Below are 20,686 nucleotides of genomic sequence, written 5' to 3'. Positions count from 1 at the left end.
AAGCAGCAGGTGGCATACACACACACATATATGCACACACACATACATACAATAAGCAGGTAGAGCAGCAGGTATCCATAACGTGCGGATATACAACGTCATACGGCGGGGACGGATTAAACCGGAGAAACGAGTAAATGTAAGGACCGAGCTGTCGGATAAAAAACGGGATTTATGGTAAAAATATTTGTATTCCTCACTCTTAACCCTGCCGTTGGGTGAACTGCGCTACATAGAGGCGGGATGTTGTTAGGACACCATTGACCATTCTGTTGAAAGTTCCGTCCATAAATCCGCCAATGCATTGTACGACTTTCAAGAGGAAACCCGCTACTTCTTTGTGCAACACGCTTCATGGGCCGCTGTAAATAACAAACTCTCCCCCTGATCTCTTTCGTCATTCCTAATGCTTGGATCCTGATCTTGCAACGCTAGTCGTTTCTTTAGAACTAGTCACTTCCTTTTAGATTTTGAACCCTCTTCCTCCGACATATACGGCGAGTGATTCCTGCGAATAGTTATGAAGCGCGGTAAGAAACATTTCTCGAAGAATAAGATCATTTAGAATAATCTCGCTGCAGGAATGTGCAATTACTTGTATCCCAAATTACGTCCGCATATTCCTTGGTTTATATTTCCAAGGCGATCTTTAGGAACGCGAACGAAAGATCCTTTCCTCTCTCTCTCTCTCTCTCTCTCTCTCTCTCTCTCTCTCTCTCTCTCTCTCTCTCTCTCTCTCTCTCTCTCTCTCTCTCCCTCTCTCTCCCTCTCTCTCCCTCTCTCTCTCTCCCTCTCTCTCTCTCTCTCTCTCTCTCTCTCTCTCTCTCTCAGAGTAAGATCAATTAGAATAATCTCGCTGCAGGAATGTGCAATTACTTGTATCCCAAGTTACGTCCGCATATTCCTTGGTTTATATTTCCAAAACGATTTTTAAGAACGCGAAAGAAAGACCCTCTCCCCTTCTCTGCTTCTCTCTCTCTCTCTCTCTCTCTCTCTCCACCCTCTACTACAAACCACTTAAGAAATCCGCTTACAAAAGTGGACTTATCTCTCAACCTGGAAATCACAAGCACCGCAATTATTATTATTTATTATTGGGATACACAATTATGCAGCTACATGGTGAGAATGAATGTGCGAATTTGCCGAGAAGGTATCGAGCAGAAGAAGAATGCGAACGTGTTTGAGAAGGCTCAGATCTGTTGAGTTTAAGTATCATATGGTCATAAATCTAGTCACGCTAAGCGCATTATTGTCACATAGTTGCATCATAGAAAACCTGTATTTACTACGCGGCCTGCAACACTCGTTAAGTCTGACATATGGTGACCGAAGAAAGCAAAAGAAAAAGAAGGGGGAAGAGGAGTGGAGAGACAAATTCTTATTACGAATTATAAAAGTAATGTAAATCTAGATGAAGTATCTATAATTGATGATTAAAAGGGTTTAAAAGGAATATCTTAGATTCTCTACTTAGCACTCCGTTTTTTACATGACCTTTGCGATCAGATATTCAATCATGCTTTGATTTTCCATTTTATTTCTTTACAAACATAGAAATTTTGATCAAACGAAATAATAAGAAAGTAAGATTCAAAAGGAACAAAAAGAAATATTTTCCTTATTCCTATTAATTGTAAGACACAATTCCTATTAATATATAGATTCCTATTAAATATATAATATTAAAGATCCCTATAAAATCTCTATTAACATTTTATTTGTATAAAAAAAAATTACGATCATTGCTATGTAAGATTGTTATATAATGTATTGTTCTATTGAATATTAACTCTCTTTTTGTTTATTCTTTGGGATAGTATGCACTCTATAGCACTCCAAGGTATCAGCTAGGATAGAACTATTTCGATAAGCGAAATAAAAATAAATAATGCATATATTATTATTTGTTTATCGAATGTATTAGTAATAAGTATAAATAGGCATGTGTTAAGAAAAATACATATTGATTAATTATAATTGATAAAACTATGAGAGTTTGCGAACAAACGTGTATCTAAACAAATGGCAAACATTGAATGTCTGCCATTTGTTTAGATGTCGAGGATAATTCAACACACGTCCATTATGATAAAAATGTGCTAATATATATTGCAAAGAATCTTCTGACACGTGTCTGCTAAAGATTCAAAATTCTATAACAATATCGCCATTACTCCCTCCCCCCTCTCTCTCTCTTTCTCTCTCTCTCTCTCTCTCTCTCTTTCCCATCCATCTGTTGCTGTTAACGAAAATTACTATAATTGTAACTTCTTCTCGCCACAGGAAATTAATTTTCCGTAATAATTTATGTCACCCGGTTCCTGATGGCCCGCGAGAAATTTAATCTACGATAATAACGGCGATTTATGTGACTGCTTCGTCAGATATAGCTAAGCTCATAGTTCGCTCGATTACCATAGTCGTTCGACTTCCAGAACAGTTAATTCTTCTCCGTCTCGTATGAGCAGGTGCGAAGAACGACCCAGCTGACGACGAGGTTAATCGTCGCTCTCGTTATTCTCCCTTCTTCATTTTCCATCGGTCCTCCATAGTTGCCCTTCCGCTCCTTTAACCTCCTCCAGTGAGCTTGGGAATAATTAATACTCCGCAGACCAGCTTTGCGAAGTACACTCGATCATTTTCTCCGCTTCCCTTCATAACACGATTGACTTGCCATTTTTTAAGATGCACGCGTGTTCGGGATAATTAGATTATATAATATTAGAAATCTTCAACCTTCAAAAGCGTCCATTTCCGGCTATGCCGGAAACATTTTGTAAAACATAAATGGTTTTTCTCAAGATTATTATTAGACAAAACTGAAAATCGAATTTATATCAGTTTCATGCTAACGCGATCAATAATAAATTTTTCTTCTTTTTTAAAATTTATATTATAATATATCATGACGAATATAATACATATAATAACAGAAATCAAAGCAAAATACTATTTATCAGAATTTTAGAGTTACAATTTTTCAACCTACTAATTACTACGAAATTGACTAATTACTAATTACTATGAAATTGACTGTACAAAATTGATAGAACAATGTTCCTCTATTTTTTATTCTAGTAAACTGGTTCTGTCAACTATATATTTTCTTCTGCAGTAACTGAGATATGAATATACTGTAATATTAGCAACTTTGCTCCAGTAGTAAACAAAGTTAAATTTGATAGGCATCCAGGACAAAATAAAGTAGCCATTTATACAGGGTGTCCGGTAATTAGCTACCAACCCAAAGTATGAAAGTAGATTGGGTTAAGACAAATATAAAAGTCCCATACCGTTTTGCGAGGTTCGTAATAAATATCGAATTATTAATTACAGAAATCTGACGAATGAGCGTGCGCTGAGATGGATGATTGAAGAAGCGTCGCAGCCTCTCAAATTACAACGTGGCCCAGTCGACCCAGCAACTATTGGCGGCGTGCGGCGAGACGTAGGTGCGGTGAAATAAAACAATGAATAGCAACGCGTTATCCTTCCTCTGTGTCGGCACGCTCCCACTTCTCAGATTTCTGTCATTAATAACTCGATAATTATTGCAAATTTCGCAAAACGGTATGGGACTTTTATGTTTGTCTTAACCCAATCTACTTTCACACTTCGGGTTGGCAGCTAATTATCGGACACCCTATATAATATATATAAACCAATATTTTGAAAGAAATTTTATCGTTTAAAACTATTTGTAATAAATAAGATTTATTATTATTGTTTTGTTTTGAAAAAATACAGATATATTTCCAATAGCTAAAATATAATGACTATTATTTTTTTTATTTATGTTAACATAAATAATACATAACATAAAACATATGTTTTAGTTATGTTATTTATGTTAACATAAATTGGTTTTAATAGTTAGTACAAAGTTGGGTTAAGTTATGATCCGTCATTTCTAATAATGTACCAAATCATATACGTTCAACCAGCATGATAGCCTTAACACGTAAAATTATAATTTTTTAGAGCTCACAATATATTTCTTATGGAACATTCTAAAATATTTATAACTTCATATCTTAAAACTATTATAGCGAATTGCATAATTTATTTTAATAATGATTGAACAAACAAGTCATGCAATCATGTATTATATAAGCATAGGTAGTTAAATATATAACGCACACAAGAACTATATAAAATAAAAATATATTTAAGTTTCCGAATATATAAAAGCAGGTCTTTTTTTTAAGTAACATATTTTCTAAGAAACGTGTGCATTATAAACAAAAAATATTACTCTACGCGACAAGCTAACTTAAGAGTACATTCTGGTGTAACCGCACTAAAAATAAGGCCTCTTTTAGAATTTATTTTTAAAGAGAACTATGACATATGATTTTAATTTTTTACACATTTATTAATACACATGTCAAGATATGAAAAAAACTTTTACAGCAATATTTTCATTCCAAAATTCTAAGAAATTCTAAGAAATTAGTTGAAAAACGCAGCGTTGAAGAAATGAGATGACCAAACAGTTGACACGATATCTCAAGAACCAATAGCCTGAAATAAAAAAACAAAATTTTTTCTTAAAGTTTATTTGCATAGCTATCGCGTAAACTAGAATTATTAAAAAATATTGAAAATTCGCGAGTTGACACGTGTTTTTAGAAATTGATGCGAAAAAACACTTTTTCTTTGCTTAAAAAATTTGAATATAAAATTAAATTTTTAGTGAAACCGGTTTATTCTAGTTTATGCGATAGCGAGTCAATTAACGAATACAACGTCCCAAGAATTTTTAAAATCGATTGGTTAATTTTTCTGAAATCGTGTTAACCGCCCAAAAAAAACAACGTTTCGAGAAATACACGTTTAAAGTTTTTTTAAAAATTTTTTTTTATAAAATCATAATTAAACTATTTACCGTTAATCAGCGATTTCTGGCCCATAAAGTAAACCTTCAACTTGCTCAAACATCTCTTGCTCAGCTGATTTTGCTTCTTTTTTGTTAGTCCTAGTCTCTTTTGATTGTTTAGTGGACACGCGCTCCGCTTGCTTAAGACGCTCCTCATCTCGCTTTTCGACGTTATGACTGGCATATGGCCCAATTTGAACTCCCATCAACTCCATTATCTTAAGAAGTGCGAAGCTACCTTCATTAAAAACACATGTTGATACCCAAGCAGCAATTTCAATCACATTTTTTCCTGCAAAAACGTGCTTAGGTGCTAGCAACCACAAGCTGTGATTATACATAACTCTCATTGTTTTGAGCGTTCCTTCCTAAGCAGCGCTTTAATAAATCATCTTCAGTTAAACTCTCATAAACTAGTTTAATCATAGTTTGAACATCATCTTCTAATGGTGGCTTATGCTCGTACGACTTGTTGTCTTTCTGAGCTTGCAAGTACTTACACCAGCTGATGTCGCAGTATTGATGTTGCGGCTTGGAGTTAGTAGAAATCTTGTGGTAAAAACCTGCCCAGATTTCTTTCCTCATATTTTCTACAGAATCTGGATGATGTTGAATTGCCAAACTGTAGTAGGTGGACATTTCTCTAATAGTTTTCCCAGTGAAATTTGCTTTTTTCTCTACTTTTTGTTGCTTTTTTTCGGTACAGTATCTGCACAGTATCTTTCTTCTCTTGTTTTCGTGATAAAATAATTTGTTTTTTAACATCCATTAATCGTTTGTACTATGCGTTTCCCTACGTGTAAAACACACTCTAATTTGTTTATTAAAAATTCAACGCCATATGGCTGCCGTTCAAAAACAGCTTTAAATGTTTTTGAGTCGCCATCTCCAATGTAATTTGCATACTTTACGCCGTGTAGTGCTTGTGATCTTTGAAACATTTCAGCAACTTTCATCTTGCCAGAACTTCCTTCGTGATCAGTTTTGCATTCTTCTTTGTGAACATCTCAACACATATGGTACTACGGTGTGTCAATTTTTTTTTCCAAATTGCACATTCAGAACAGTAGCTCGACTTCACTACAAGATTTAATATTCTATTCGTGTTCTTTCCGATCAAAGTTACAATACCAAATAAAGAAGTATAGCCTCTTTTTGCCCACGTTCCATCTCCAGAAGCACTCAAATCATTCGGCGGGTGCCCAGCTGTAGAATTTTTCTTTACTTCTTCGTCTTTCGCTTTTTTAATAACAGAGTCGAAAACAGATTTCAAAGCTACTGAAATATTATTCAATATTCCATAGTATGCACTATTGCTTACACCAGTGCTGGGAATTAAGTGAGCAGCACGAGCCGATTTCAAAGGCAAGGCCCGCACTTCCCCCACTACCTCTCGAAGCGCGGCGGCCGAGCCGCCGATCGCGCGTGAGACGCTCTGCCTCAGAAGTGGTCTCATATAAGATGTAAGATGAGATCGCACCTTCCGTCAAACCAAAATTAAAATATTTATTTATCCTTAAAAAATAATTCTTACTCTCATTAATGATGAAATATTACGCTTTTATTTCTAATATAATAAATTCTCTTTAATAATAATATAGTGATGACATTAATTATGAATATAATTATTAAAGTTTTGTTAATAGATTTCCACATCACCCATGAGGTACTATTGTTGATGCGTTTTTTTTTAAGTGGTTTCCCCAGTAGGCCTACTCCACTAAAAATTAATGAAAATGAAATATATGGCTCAACAGGAAAGCGAAATGCTACATCGTGAGAAATATAAAAACAAAAGAGGAAGAATAAGTACAGAGCGCAAAATGGCCAATTGTTATAAAAATATTAATTGGATTTTCTTAAAAAAAGAAACGCACCAATAATAATACCTCATGGGTGATGTGGAAATCTATTAACAAAACTTTAATAATTATATTCATAATTAATGTCATCACTATATTATTATTAAAGAGAATTTATTATATTAGAAATAAAAGCGTAATATTTCATCATTAATGAGAGTAAGAATTATTTTTTAAGGATAAATAAATATTTTAATTTTGGTTTGACGGAGGGTGCAATCTCATCTCATATCGTATATGAGACCGTTCCTGAGGTAGAACATTTCACGCACGATCGGCGGCTCGGCCGCCGCGCTTCGAGAAGTAGTGGGGGAAGCGCGGGCATTGCCTCTGAAATCGGCTCGTGCTGCTCACTTAATTCCCAGCACTGGCTTACACCATGACAAATATCCATAAAAGTACAAAATAAATTGACACCATGAATTCCAGTGCCTAACAGTCTCATTACAAAAATAAACTTTCGATTTATTTCGAATGCATTATTGATAAATGGAGAAGAATTCAGCTTAGTTTCTTTGCAAGAACATGAAATTTGTAAATAAAATTCAAGAAATCGTTCACCTGATTTTGTAAAAGTAATATTTCCATTGCAATCTTTACACTTTACTAATTATGCCAAAGGTACGAAAATGTCAAGAAACGAAATAATGCAATAACTAATGAGAGGATTCACTCCGACGTTGAACTGCTTCTTTCCTTTCAATTTTTCTGCAAAAGTACTTGTGAATTCTGTCGAGGTTTCTATAGTGTATCGATTTCCATGGAACTTCCTTGGTATAGACCGATCACTTCTTGGTTGAGATTAACCTCCTTTTCGATCCAGAGACATGATTACAACTTCAAATATAACTTCGCCCCTCTACCTACGTTGAGAGGTATCAATTTTCTTTCTAGCGGCTCTGCGGCTTATGGTATTAAGGGAAACATAACAAACGAAAATCATGTACATGCGTCACGATTTTCGTTTGTTATCACCGTGAGCCGCGGAGTCGCTAAGCAGAAAACTGCTACCTCTGCCTGCGCTTCGAGCGCTCAACTTTTGGATGTAGAATCAGTAATTCCTCGAATTTCTTTTTGAAATTTTGACAGTATATTCTTGAAATGTTGTACAATTGAAATATGCAATAGAAAAAAAAGCGATATTTTGAAAATTTTACACCAGAATGTACCCTTAAACTGAAATGTTAATCAACTTTATTTTGTCCGTACATACATCCAATTTTGATAATTCTAGCAATAGAAATTACTTTTATTACACAAAACAGTACATCATGTCATGTACTTAGAAAAAACTTATTTCTAACTGAAGACATTTTAGTTAATTCATTCATAATAAAGGAAAATAATAGGAAATTTCGAAACTAAACTAGACGAAAGTGTACACGCTCTTAATATGAGAGGAAAAATATTTATGCTCTAAATAAAATATTTTGTAATTTTATTTTCATTATTTTTCTCACGATGAGTGTATAAACAAAAAGCACATGACCAATATAATACTTAGATTAAAGCTGGACCAATTAGGATTGTTTCTCCTATATATGGCACACACGCACACACACATACACACATAAGAGAACTTTAAAATATATAATAAAATAATATAAAGTAACATAAAAGTATATATATATATATATATATACAAGGTGTTTGATAGCTGATCATGCAGACGAAAGTTGGAGATAGATTGGGTGTAGCCGAGAAGAAAAGTCATGTACCATAATGTCAAATTGCCAATAGTTATCGAGTTATTAATTAAAACATGTGAGCCAACGAGCGCGTAGAGAGCGGAAGGCGACCGCAGTAAGCACATAGACATTTGATACAGGCGGAGTCAGTGAGTGGCGGTGGGCGAGCGCGCGCGGCGAGGAGTAACGTAAACAACAAGAGGCAAGCGCGCGCGGCGAGGGGCAACGTAAGCGACAAGAGGCGATCGCGCGCGATGAGGAGCGAGCGAGCTTTTCCTTTATAGCTTTTTCCTTATAGCTCGCTCGCTCCTCGTCGTTCGCGCTCGCTCGCTTTTCGTCGCGCTCGCTCGCCACTCACTGACTCCGCCTGTATCAAATGTCTACGTACTTACTGCGGCCGCCCTCCGCTCTCTACGCGCTCGTTGGCTCACATGTTTTAATTAATAACTCGATAACTATTGCCAGTTTGACATTATGGTACATGAATTTTCTTCTCGGCTACACCCAATCGATTTCCAACTTTCGTCTGCATGATCAGCTATCAAACACCCTGTATATATATATACAGGGTGTCCGGAATGTGATCATTAATATTTTGTGGACTGGTAGATTGGGTGTAGCCGAGAAGAAAAGTCATATACCATAATGTCAAATTGGCAATAGTTATCGAGTTATTAATTGAAACATGTGAGCCAATGAGCGCGTAGAGAACGTTGGGCGGCCGCCTCTTATCGCTTGCGCTCGCTCGCTCGTCGTTCGCGCTCACTCGCTCTTCGTGGCGCACGCACGCCTCTTGTCGCTTACGGTTGCCTCTCGCCGCGCGAGGTAAGCCATCTTCTTATACACATAGCCCGTTCTGTCGCTTTCTCATGCGCTCATTCGTTTACACATTTTAATTAATTACGGAATAAATATTGAAAAAATTGTAAAATGGTACAGGACTTTTTTAATTGTTTCAACGAGTTCTACCAGTACACAAAATATTAATGATAACATTCCGGACACCCTATATACAGGGTGTTTGAAAGCTTATCATACAGACGAAAGTTGGAGATGGATTGGGTGTAGTCAAGAAGAAAAGTCATGTACCACAATGTCAAATTAGCAATAGTTATCGAGTTATTAATTGAAACGTATGAGCCAATGAACACGTAGAGAGCGCTGGGCGGCCGCCTCTTGTCGCTTGCGCTCGCTCGCTCGTCGTTCGCGCTCGCTCGCTCTTCGTCGCGCGCGCACGCCTCTTGTCGCTTACAGTTGCCTCTCGCCGCGCGAGGTAAGCTATCTTCTTATACTACACATAGCCCGTCCTATCGCTTTCTCGTGCGCTCATTCGTTTACACATTTTAATTAATTATGGAATAAATATTGAAAAAATTGTAAAATGGCACAGGACTTTTTTAATTGTTTTAACGAGTTCTACCAGTACACAAAATATTAATGATCACATTCCGGACACCCTGTATATAATATATGTATATATATAAAGTAATATAAAAGTAATATAAATATAATATAGAGATGGAATTCTTCGTCAAATCGAAACAAATCCGAAAATAACAAATTCGCTCATTACGTATTACGTCTGTCCCTCTTGCCCCTCTTGCTCTCGAAGAAATAGATTTATATGAAAAATTTAATCTTTCTATTTTATACACACAAACTCCTTATAATATAAGACGGCAATGGCAAGTATCCTCGTGTGTTCTCGCATTCTTCGTCGGCGATATCGCGCGTATCGATATATTTATTCCATGTGTGCACGATTTTCGCCACAGCTTCATTCGACTCGCTCACGTAGGAGCGAGAAGAACGATGGAGAATATTTACGTGCAGAGGCGTCACCTACCGAAGTAGCAAGATGCGTTATAAGAAACGTCGCCGACCGCCCTCAACGAGCATGTGCATGTACTGTGAGTACACTACTCTTGCATATGTGCATGCATACGAAAGGAAGGAAGAGAAAAGGAGAAAAAGAGGGAGATCTCGACAACCACCCACGAAGAAGGATTCCCTTTGTCACGTGTTCTACGTGTCCAGGGTTCTTTCTCGCGTCCTCCCGTTTTATTCTCCTATTGCGTCCAGGGTTTACACACTTTCGTCTCGCTTCTTCGTATCCTTCCCTCGTTCGGCGATGTTTAATCAAGGCAATAATGATTAGAATTGCTTCTAAAACGATTGCTATTAACCGTGTCACTTAACTTCTCGAGATTATTGACTTGGTATAGAAATTCTTTAATTTTAACAAATATCGTGAATGACTGTATCAAAAAAGATCACAAATCTAAAATTAAGCTTACAGCCTTCTCGACAAGTGTACAGAATGAACAAGAAGAGAATGGATTTCTCGGTGAATTTTTTACTTTGAGCTTTTCCAAGGAAAAGTTTTATTGCGAGCAATTGTTTGTGTTTCTTTTCTCTTCATCACGGACCATTAAATATTTCTACGCCCAAAGTCACGAATTATATCAAGAAGATTAATAACTTTCATTTCTAAGGGATGCATTCGGGATGCAATGATCTCTCTCTCTCTCTCTCTCTCTCTCTCTCTCTCTCTCTCTCTCTCTCTCTCTTTTTCTTCCTCCCCTCTCTCTCTCTTTCTTCCCCCTCTCCCCCCCTCTCTCTCTCTCTTTCTCTCTCTGGGAATGGTGGTCTAAGTATAATTTAAGAACTCGAATTCCACAGCGAGGATTGCGTCTGCGCCGATCTCGTGATCGACTATAATCATTTTTTCCGACGTTTCTTCGGTAATATTGTATACCGCGAGTGAAGCCGCGGTTGGTGGCGGCATTAAAATGGGGATAGTATGGGTAGGGTCGGTATATGCGATATATACACATATACGAGGAAGCGGAGGACCCGATCCGGATGGTCCCGCGCGTCGCTACTTACTGATATTTATTGCGCCCAGAAATGTGTACAGACCGCCATAAATCTCCGCATTCACACGGAGTTCCTAATTTACATATTCAGCAAGCTCCTCTCCTGCCTCTCTCACTCTCTCTCTCTCTCTCTTTCTCTCCCACCGTCGCACCTTCTCTCTCTCTCTCTCTCTCTCTCTCTCTCTCTCTCTCTCTCTCTCTCTCTCTCTCTCTCTCTCTCTCTCTCTCTCTCTCTCCTCTCTCTCTCTCTCTCTCTCTCTCTGTCTCTCCGTGTCTCTGTCTCTCTGTCTCTCTGTCTCTCTGTCTCTCTGTCTCTCTGTCTCTCTGTCTCTCTCTCTCTGTCTCTCTGTCTCTCTCTCTGTCTCTCTGTCTCTCTCTGTCTCTCTGTCTCTCTGTCTCTCTGTCTCTCTGTCTCTCTGTCTCTCTGTCTCTCTGTTTCATATATGTCAATCTCTGTAAGTGCTCTTCTTCTTATTCTCCGTCGCATCCATTTCCATGCATTTGACTCTCTTTTGTCTCTCCACGTAAAACTGTCACATTGTTGCCTCATGATTTTCTGCTATTCTTATTTCTGCTATTCTGCTATTCTGATACAGGCGGCTGAAGGCTGATTGTTGCCGAATTATTCCGTGTCGAATAAATGACTCATTCACAGCGAGCTCATAGACGAACTAAAATATCGTGGACGAAATGACGGAGCATGAAAATGCTTGTTTCGCACTCAGTTTCACTTCGAATACGAATCTATCAACAATTCCTTCTGTTTCTTAGCCGTTTCTTAGATTTACGACTCGTCGCCAGATGCAACTCGATCAAACGTTTCCTCGTGCTTCTCATGAGACTCTATTATATATCTTCGTATGCTTATTTTAAGCTACCATGCGTTAAGAAGGAATAGCGCAATTGAAATCTGCGACTCCAACTGAGAGAAATATCTTAGTTTCCTAATTTTTATTTCCATAGCATATTGATCAGTAAACAAACCAAGTACGATTGTACTACTTTAAAGTTATTTGTATATATTTCGATTTTTAAGAATATATTAGAAATATGATTTAGTTTTGAGGATTTCTTTCTCAAAAACTGATTTACTTAAACAAGATAATAAACGAATACCTTAATCAAAATATTTTCTTTCGTTTTTGGTAACTTTCCCATTTTTTTGACAAGAAATGAATTCCGCGACGATAAAAAGATTCTTCTTTGAAGTTGATCAGATTTTCAACAAATTTTCGCACTTCTCCGAAGTTATGAAAATGTGTATCTTATAGTGCATGTTGTATCGACCGGAACAAGTGATAATCGGATGAAGCAATGTCAGGAGAATATGCGGGATATGGTATTTCCAGCTTTAATAACTGGAATTTTGCTTTACTAATAATGCAACATAAGGTTGAATTGTGGTGAAGAAGGATCACTTTGCGTCGTTTACTCGCAATTGGTGATCGTTTTTGGTCCATGCTCGCTTTAATTTGTATAATTATTATCAATGATAATCAGCGGTGACAATTTTATTCGGATTTAACAGTTCATTCATTTAGTATACAACACCTTCTTGATCTTACCAAATATTGCTTACCAATACATAGCGATATCTTTGAATCGTGAATATTGCGCTTCGAAGTGGATGTTGCTGACTTGGATCAACCCAAGATTTTTTCGTTTGGGATTAGCGAAATAGATCTATTTTTCATTCCCAATAACAATTCGATACGAAAAATTCTTCGTTTTTTGTCTGGCGATCAACGAAATGCAAATGTTCAACAGTTCGTAGTGGCATTTTCCGATAATTGATGTGGAACCCACTTTTCTTCTTTATGAATCTTTCCCATATCATGTAAACGTTTAGTAACTGTTGTACGATCAACATTTAATGCTCTGGCAAGTTCTGAAGTGGATTGTGTTCGATTTTCGTTCAATAATGCTTGCAAATCTGTACTTTCAAGCTTTTTTGGTCCCGTGTGATCTTTGTCGTTAACATTAAAATCACTACTTTTGAATCTTCTAAACTAATATTCACTGTCTTAATTGATGGAGCAAGAGCACTACAAGTTTCTATCAGAATTCTATGACCTTCAGCTACTGTTTTCTCCTAATTAAAAAACAAAAGCAACGCATGACGAAAATGCTCTTTAGGAAGCTTCATTTTTATGACGGTATTAATATGATTTTTACTGCGTCTATTGTTATTAAATGACTAAATATCATGCATTAATATTAAAATATTAAGAAGCAATAACTGTGGAGTGTCCGACAAAACTGACATTAGTACTATCTCTTACAAAACTCTCAAAACTAAATCACATTCCTAATAGAATGCATTTCACGCAACACGTACTAAGAACAACGAGTACTATAACTTTACCAAGAAAGACCTGAATGTAATTGATAAAGAGAAGAGAAAAGAAAGAGAGAAAGAGAGAGAGAGAGAGAGAGAGAGAGAGAGAGAGAGAAGGAAAGAGAGAAGGTTAGGAAAATGAAGTGTAAGAGGGAAGGAGTGTGAAGACTGGAAGGGAGAGAAAGAGAGAGAGAGAGAGAGAGAGAGAGAGAGAGAGAGAGAGAGAAAGGGAGAGGAAGACATTTCAAAAGATGAGTAACAACAAAGAGTATGAAACATCGTAACACACCTTTTAATGATGCATTAACCTTCGTAGGCCCACGAAATAGCTCGTTCGATTGCAATTAAAGTATCGATCGTAAATTCGTTCGCCTCCGAAGAGCAACTTGTAGCGACACGAAACGAGCAGCTCGTAAGAACTCGCCCCCTTTATGCTTTCTCCGCCTCGTGGCTGTCAGGTGCGAGGCGCGAGAGTCATTTTTACAAACCGCCCATTCGTTACCGACCTGTATCACCACATTCGTAATTGCACATCGCTTCTATCGGGTATTCGCCTTTCGACCCTAAACGCTTTCAATGTTCATCGATCAACCTCGCGACTGTTAATTTGTTCTTTCGCTTCTTTTTTCCGCGTTAACGCTTTAATTTGTCATTAACCTATAGAGCTGGCATTTAATCACGCTCGTGTGCAATATATACACTATAAGAAATTATGTGTTAAATTTAACATATTTCATGTGTCTCAAATCATCCACTCTCATTTATGTATTAATTTAACATACAGCAAATATGTTAAAAAATAACACACATAACATGTAAAAAATTAACACAAAAATTTAACATTTAAATGCCATCAAGAATCACAGTTTGTGTTAAATTGATATACAATGAATGTTACTTCAACATTTGGGAAAAGTAATGATCCATGATTTAATGAAATGAAAATGTTAGATTGACATAATCTATGTGTTAAAAATCCCATCTTCACATACTAGAAATGTTAACATTATACATTTAACCCAAAATAACTGTTATAATGAGGAAAGTAACATATTTTAGGTATTGACTTCAACATATAAAATGTCATAGCAGGAATTCATGCATTTACATATAAATTGTGTTATTTTAATATTTGGAAATGTCATTTTAACACTTGAAAATAAATAATCTTAATTTAACACAAGAAAGTCTAGGTAACACAACATGTTAAATTAACACACGACTGTGTAAAAAATTTAACACAGAACTTTCTATACACAAATAATTTTAACAAAAGTACGAAATGTTTTTAACTGTGTATGTACATTTAAGCTGACGCTTAAAGAAAATAAAATTTCACTACGTGTCGAAGATGTACTGTATTATCTGAGCTCGTAAATAGTCGAAGGTCTAAAAAAGATGATTATAGCGCAAGAAGTTAACATTTTGTGATCTGGCAATGCTATAATATGGCATGACGTTACAATCTGCTGACCATGTAATGATTTTACGTTACATAAATTTTGACCTTGAAATCAAACGGTATCATAGTAATAGCACGATGTAAGAAATATAATTAATTAACAATTGTTAGTACACAAATTATATAAAAATATATATGAAAGGTAAATGAATTAACCTACGTAAAGGGTGACAAAAACTCTAAAAATATTTGTCGTATCAACAAGTTTTAACGTAACAAAAAGTTGTTTATAAGAAATTTCTCCTTGAAGAAGAACGGGAGATAACTTCATAATTTCAAACTGAACGTTTTATAAAATGTTACATATTTGAACACTACGGGAGGAAACAAATAAACTTTATCTGAAATATTTCTTTGAAAAATATTTTTTATAAGAAGTTACAAGTTTTATAAAAAGTTTTATAAAAGTTACAAACATTTAAACTTTAAAATAGAGTGCATTCAAACTAATATGACAAAACCATAAATTGAATAAGAGGCTTCACAGTTATTCTGTTTTATCCTATTAAATGTTCAAACTTGATTGAAAATGAATGACCACGCTAGTACGTGTACTATATATCACCACGTTTTTCCAGAGCTACGTATTTTTTTAAACGAAATATTTGATGACAGATGAATAGATCAAGAAGATTATATTCAACATATAGCCTCTTCGTTCACCTGATGTTACATCTTTGAACTATTTTTTATGGGAATATATCAAAGAGAAAGTCATGTTTCAACCATCTACGAAACGAATGAAGATTTAAAACTAGGAGTACGTGAAGCTTAAGCTAGCGAGACTCTAGAAATATTGCTTACAGTTAGACAAAATTTTATAGAAACAATTAAGAAATAACAGTGGTTAACAGTTCAAATACTTAATAAAATAAAAGAATAAGAAAATGAAGTTTTTTATTGAATTCATGGTTTTATCACATTAGTTTGAATGCACTCTACTTTAAAGTTTAAAGTTTAAAGTTTAAATGTATATAACTTTTGAAACATTTTTCAAAGAACATTTTTCAAAGAAATATTCTAGATGAAATTTATTTCTTTTTTCCTTTATTTGTTTTCAGAATCCAAATTTCCCGCCCCTCGCTTAAGAGGCTTTTTGTTTGCACAGTTAGAAAGATCCTTCGAATACATGACATTTTCTTCTGAACAATTTTTGATACAACAAATATTTTTAGAGTTTTTCGATTGTCATGCTTTACATAGAGGCTATCTTGTGTATATAATAATAAAAAAAATTATATATAAATTATATAATATATAAATTATATATAATATATATAAATTATTATAAATTATAAATTATATACATAAATTATTATTGAGGACTTGAATAAGTTCTCGCTGTTTTTTCGTGAAAACGAACGCTTTATTTAAAGAAATTAGTAAAGAACATGTCATTGAAAGTATTGTCCATCGCTAGCCACTACTTTCTCCCATCTTTCTGGCAGCATACGAATAGCATGTCGAAAGAACGACTCGTCTTTTATCCACGAATCGACCCATTTTTTGGCATCTTCATAAGAATGAAAGTGATGCTCAGCCAGGCCATGAGTCATCGAATGGAACAAGTGGTAATTGGAAGGAGCAATGTCCGGCGAATACGGCGAATGGGGTAGGAGTTCCCATTTGAGCGTTTCCAAATAGGTTTTGACCGGTTTTGCAACATGTGGCCGAGAGTTGTCATGCTGCAAAATTACTTTGTCGTGTCTCTCCTCGTATTGCGGCTGTTTTTCCTTCAATGCTCGGCTCAAACGCATCAATTGTAGTCAATAGCGATCTCCCGTGATGGTTTCGTTGGGTTTGAGGAGCTCATAATATATACACCCAGCTCATCCCACCAAATACAGAGCATGAGCTTGGAACCATGGATATTCGGCTTTGCCGTCGATGTTGATGCATGGCCGGGCTTACCCCACGATTTTCTACGCTTCGGGTTATCGTAATGTATCCACTTTTCATCGCCAGTCATGATACGATGCAAAAGACCTTTCCTTTTCTGCCATTGGAGCAGCTGTTCACACGTGAAAAAACGCCGTTCGACGTCTCTCGGCTTCAATTCGTACGGCACCTAATTTCCTTGCTTTTGAATTATTCCCAATGCTTTAAAACGTTTGGCAACTATTGTGTGATCTACTCCTAATAATTCTGCAAGTTCATTTTACGTCTGACATGGGTCTTCATCGAGTAATGCTTCCAATTCTTCGTCTTCAAACTTTTTCGGTGCGCCAGAGCGTTCTTTATCTTCAACGTTCTTCATCAAAATCACTATTTTTAAAGCGACTGAACCAATCTTTGCACGTTGTTTCCGAGAAAGCATAGTCGCCGTAAGTCTCCATGAGAATTCTATGTGCTTTAGCTGCAGATTTTTTTTGAAAAAGTAATGCAGTAAAATTCCCCACAAATACTCTTTTTTTGGCACGAAATTCGACATGTATAACGCTATGAAGAAATATGTTGTTTATGTTTCCGCTTCGGCGGAATAACATATACTGTCACTTCGAGCCTAATGGTGGAGCTTTACAATGAAGTTGTAGTATTGCCCGATGCAAAAAGGCTAAGATAACACCATCTGTCGGGAAACAGCGGAAACTTATTCAAGTCCCCAATATATATAAATTATATAAAAACATTTACATAAATTCTATAACTGATAATTACTACATGAAATACCATTTTGTTAACGCTACTAAGGCATATTCTAGCTATCGCATGTAATTCTACTATATCCATTTGAAATTAAAAAAATTCAATTCGCAAATTGTCATCGTGCTATCTCTTCCTCTCTCTCTCCCGATTATCCCATCTCTCCTCTTCTCCTCCTATGTATCGCGTTGTTTTCACTTTCACCAACACGATACATATACTGAGAACCAAACCTATAAACACAAGGGTGAATATACCTCATCGCCATCATTTTCATAAAAAATCATCACAGAACAGGGCATGAGAAAACGATTATGTCCGTTAAGGGCGCTCTCTCGTCAACGGCGCCCGTCGATATATAAAAATTCGTATAAACGCATATGTGTATGTGCGTTCCGCGCAGTGCCCGGAAGTAGATGTACGAGAAAAGTACGAAAGTAAGTATGAGGAGAAGAAACGATTGAATGTGCTAGAAAATACAGAGGAACGGAGAAAGCAGAAAAGAGAGAAAAACAAGGACTATAAGGAGCGAGGTTGAGAGTCAGGAAGGGACAGGCACGGGTGCAAATAAGACTGTAACCGCTCCGTGGTGGGAGTGGATGCAGCGAGACGGGTGAAAGAGCGTCTTCCCCGAGAGCCTCGTAAAATGGAAATCAATTACATCTACACTTAACCACTTAAACTGGTTTCGCCACGGTCCTAAAGCTTGCTTCGCCGTCTCTCTTCTTCTCTCCGGCCTACTCCTTCCTCTCTCACACTCTTTTCTTCCTTCCCCTCTTACTGTCTCTCTCTCTCCCTCTCTCTCTCTCTCTCTCTCTCTCTCTCTCTCTCTCTCTCTCTCTCTCTCCCCCTCTCTCTCTCTCTCTCTCTCTCTCTCTCTCGCTCTCTCTATCTGCTCTTCTCACTCTTCCTTTCCGTCTTGTCGCGTGGAGATGAACAACGCTTACGATTCGGTATATGGAGAGAGTGTACATGCGATGTGAGAAAAAGGAAGAAGAAAGCAAAGATGAAAAGAAAAGGAGATTAAAGAAAAAGGAAAAATAAAAGAAAGAAAACGAGGGGAGAAAAGTATTGATGGAGCAGGCATGATGGAAAATAGAAAGAAAAAGATAGGGAAACTGTTGTGAAGCCACGTATAGAGCAGCCGGTGAGTATCGCTAGAAGTTTGACCCTCTACTTCTCTGCTATCTTCTCTCCCTGCTAGTTCTCTTCTTTTTTTCCTTCTTCTTCTTCTTCTTCTTTTTCCTCTTCTTCTGCTTCTACTACAACTACTACTACTATTACTACTACTACTACTACTACTACTACTACTACTACTACTACTACTACTACTACTACTACTACTACTATTACTTCGTCTTCTGCTCTTCCTTGGTCTGCGGCGAGCCGCAGATCATTCGTATCAACATAATTACAAGCTCGGGTGCCGCCTCTCTGTTTCTCTCTCTCTCTTTCTTACCTCGCCCCACCCATCACGACGTAACACACGATCACTTTCGTGCCCCGGTGAAATCTCCGTCTTCGTTTTCTTCTCCTTCTTCAATCCTCCTACCTCTTCCTCCTGCTCCTCCACCCCTCGTTGTCTTCTTCTCCTTCGTGTTTCTTCCGACCGTGAGTCCCATCTACTTGGCCTCTACAGCCTCTGTCGCGAATTCTGCAAACTCTCTCAGGATGCTCTCAGGTGCAAAGACTTACCGAATGTCTGCGATTGAAGAATGATATAGGACTCTTTGTATATAATTTACTCGACGTTTCATTTTCTTTAATAAAAAAATCATTGAAAATATCGCATGGTTTGGCATTTTACGGTATCTCGTTTTCTGATCAAACAAAATATAAAGGGTGTCATATGTTATCGCGGTTGTGCTCAATTGCTCGCAACAGTTGCGGTGCAAACCCGGCGAGCCATATGACGCGACCACAAAGCGGACTATCCCGCGATGCGCTGATACGGTCGGACCTTGTGGAGAGAGAAAGAGAAATAGAGAAGGGAGAAGCAAGAAAGAGAAGATGAGATAGAATGGGAAGAAGGGGAGACATCTCGATGACAGGCTCTATGAATTGAATTTATTTAATTTTAGATGGGTATAATAGAATTATGCGACTACTACTGTGTATATGTGTGTGTGTGTGTGTGTGTGTGTGTGTATGTGTAGATGTGCGACAAAGCCTGAATGGCGTCAAGGAAAAGGTGTACCGTACGGTAGTAAATGGGTGACGCGTATAAGGAGCGCAGGAGGTGATATGCGACATTGATGTGCGTTATAAAGATATTGTAACCAACGTTGAATATATTAAAGATATTATAATCAAAACAAAATATGTACACTGAGAAAAATATCCGAAATATCCGATTGTTAATTTCGTTATCCGATCAAATATCCGGTGTTCGGATATTTTTGATATCTTTTTTTGGCGCAATTGATCCTTTCCAGCCAATCTGTCTATTGGTGTAATTATTATTAAAATACAGAGTATCTTAATAATAATTACTCTGCTTGGCAAAATCTGTCGTGATCAACGAGTGTTTATAATTAAAAAAAAATGCGTTTACGGACCCATGTTTATGTCATCTTTTTATTATTCATACAGAATTATTGTGAATGAAGTATAATCTTGAAATGTGGCTACCTATTAAAATAGTGTTTCTAAAGAAACACTTTGTATGTACAGATGATAACAAATAGTAAAAAAGAAATCTTTGGAACTTTGTAAGGAAAGTAATAGAAATTGTAAAGACGCGTTATTATCTAAGTAACGATAAATGGGCAAAGTATTTTCGACAAATATTAAATTTTTGCATCCTGATTATAATATGCACATTTTAAATACATATTAATTTCATAAATATAAATGCATAAACGTATCATGTGCTTGCAATAAGCCACTTTTAGTTATTTTTTGCCGTACTTATTAAGAAGTCGAATTAGTT

Source organism: Harpegnathos saltator, unplaced genomic scaffold (genome assembly GCF_003227715.2).
Source record: "Harpegnathos saltator strain DR-91 unplaced genomic scaffold, Hsal_v8.6 scaffold483, whole genome shotgun sequence".
NCBI classification, from domain to species: Eukaryota; Metazoa; Arthropoda; class Insecta; order Hymenoptera; family Formicidae; genus Harpegnathos; species Harpegnathos saltator.
Note: the sequence above shows the minus strand (reverse complement) of the source record.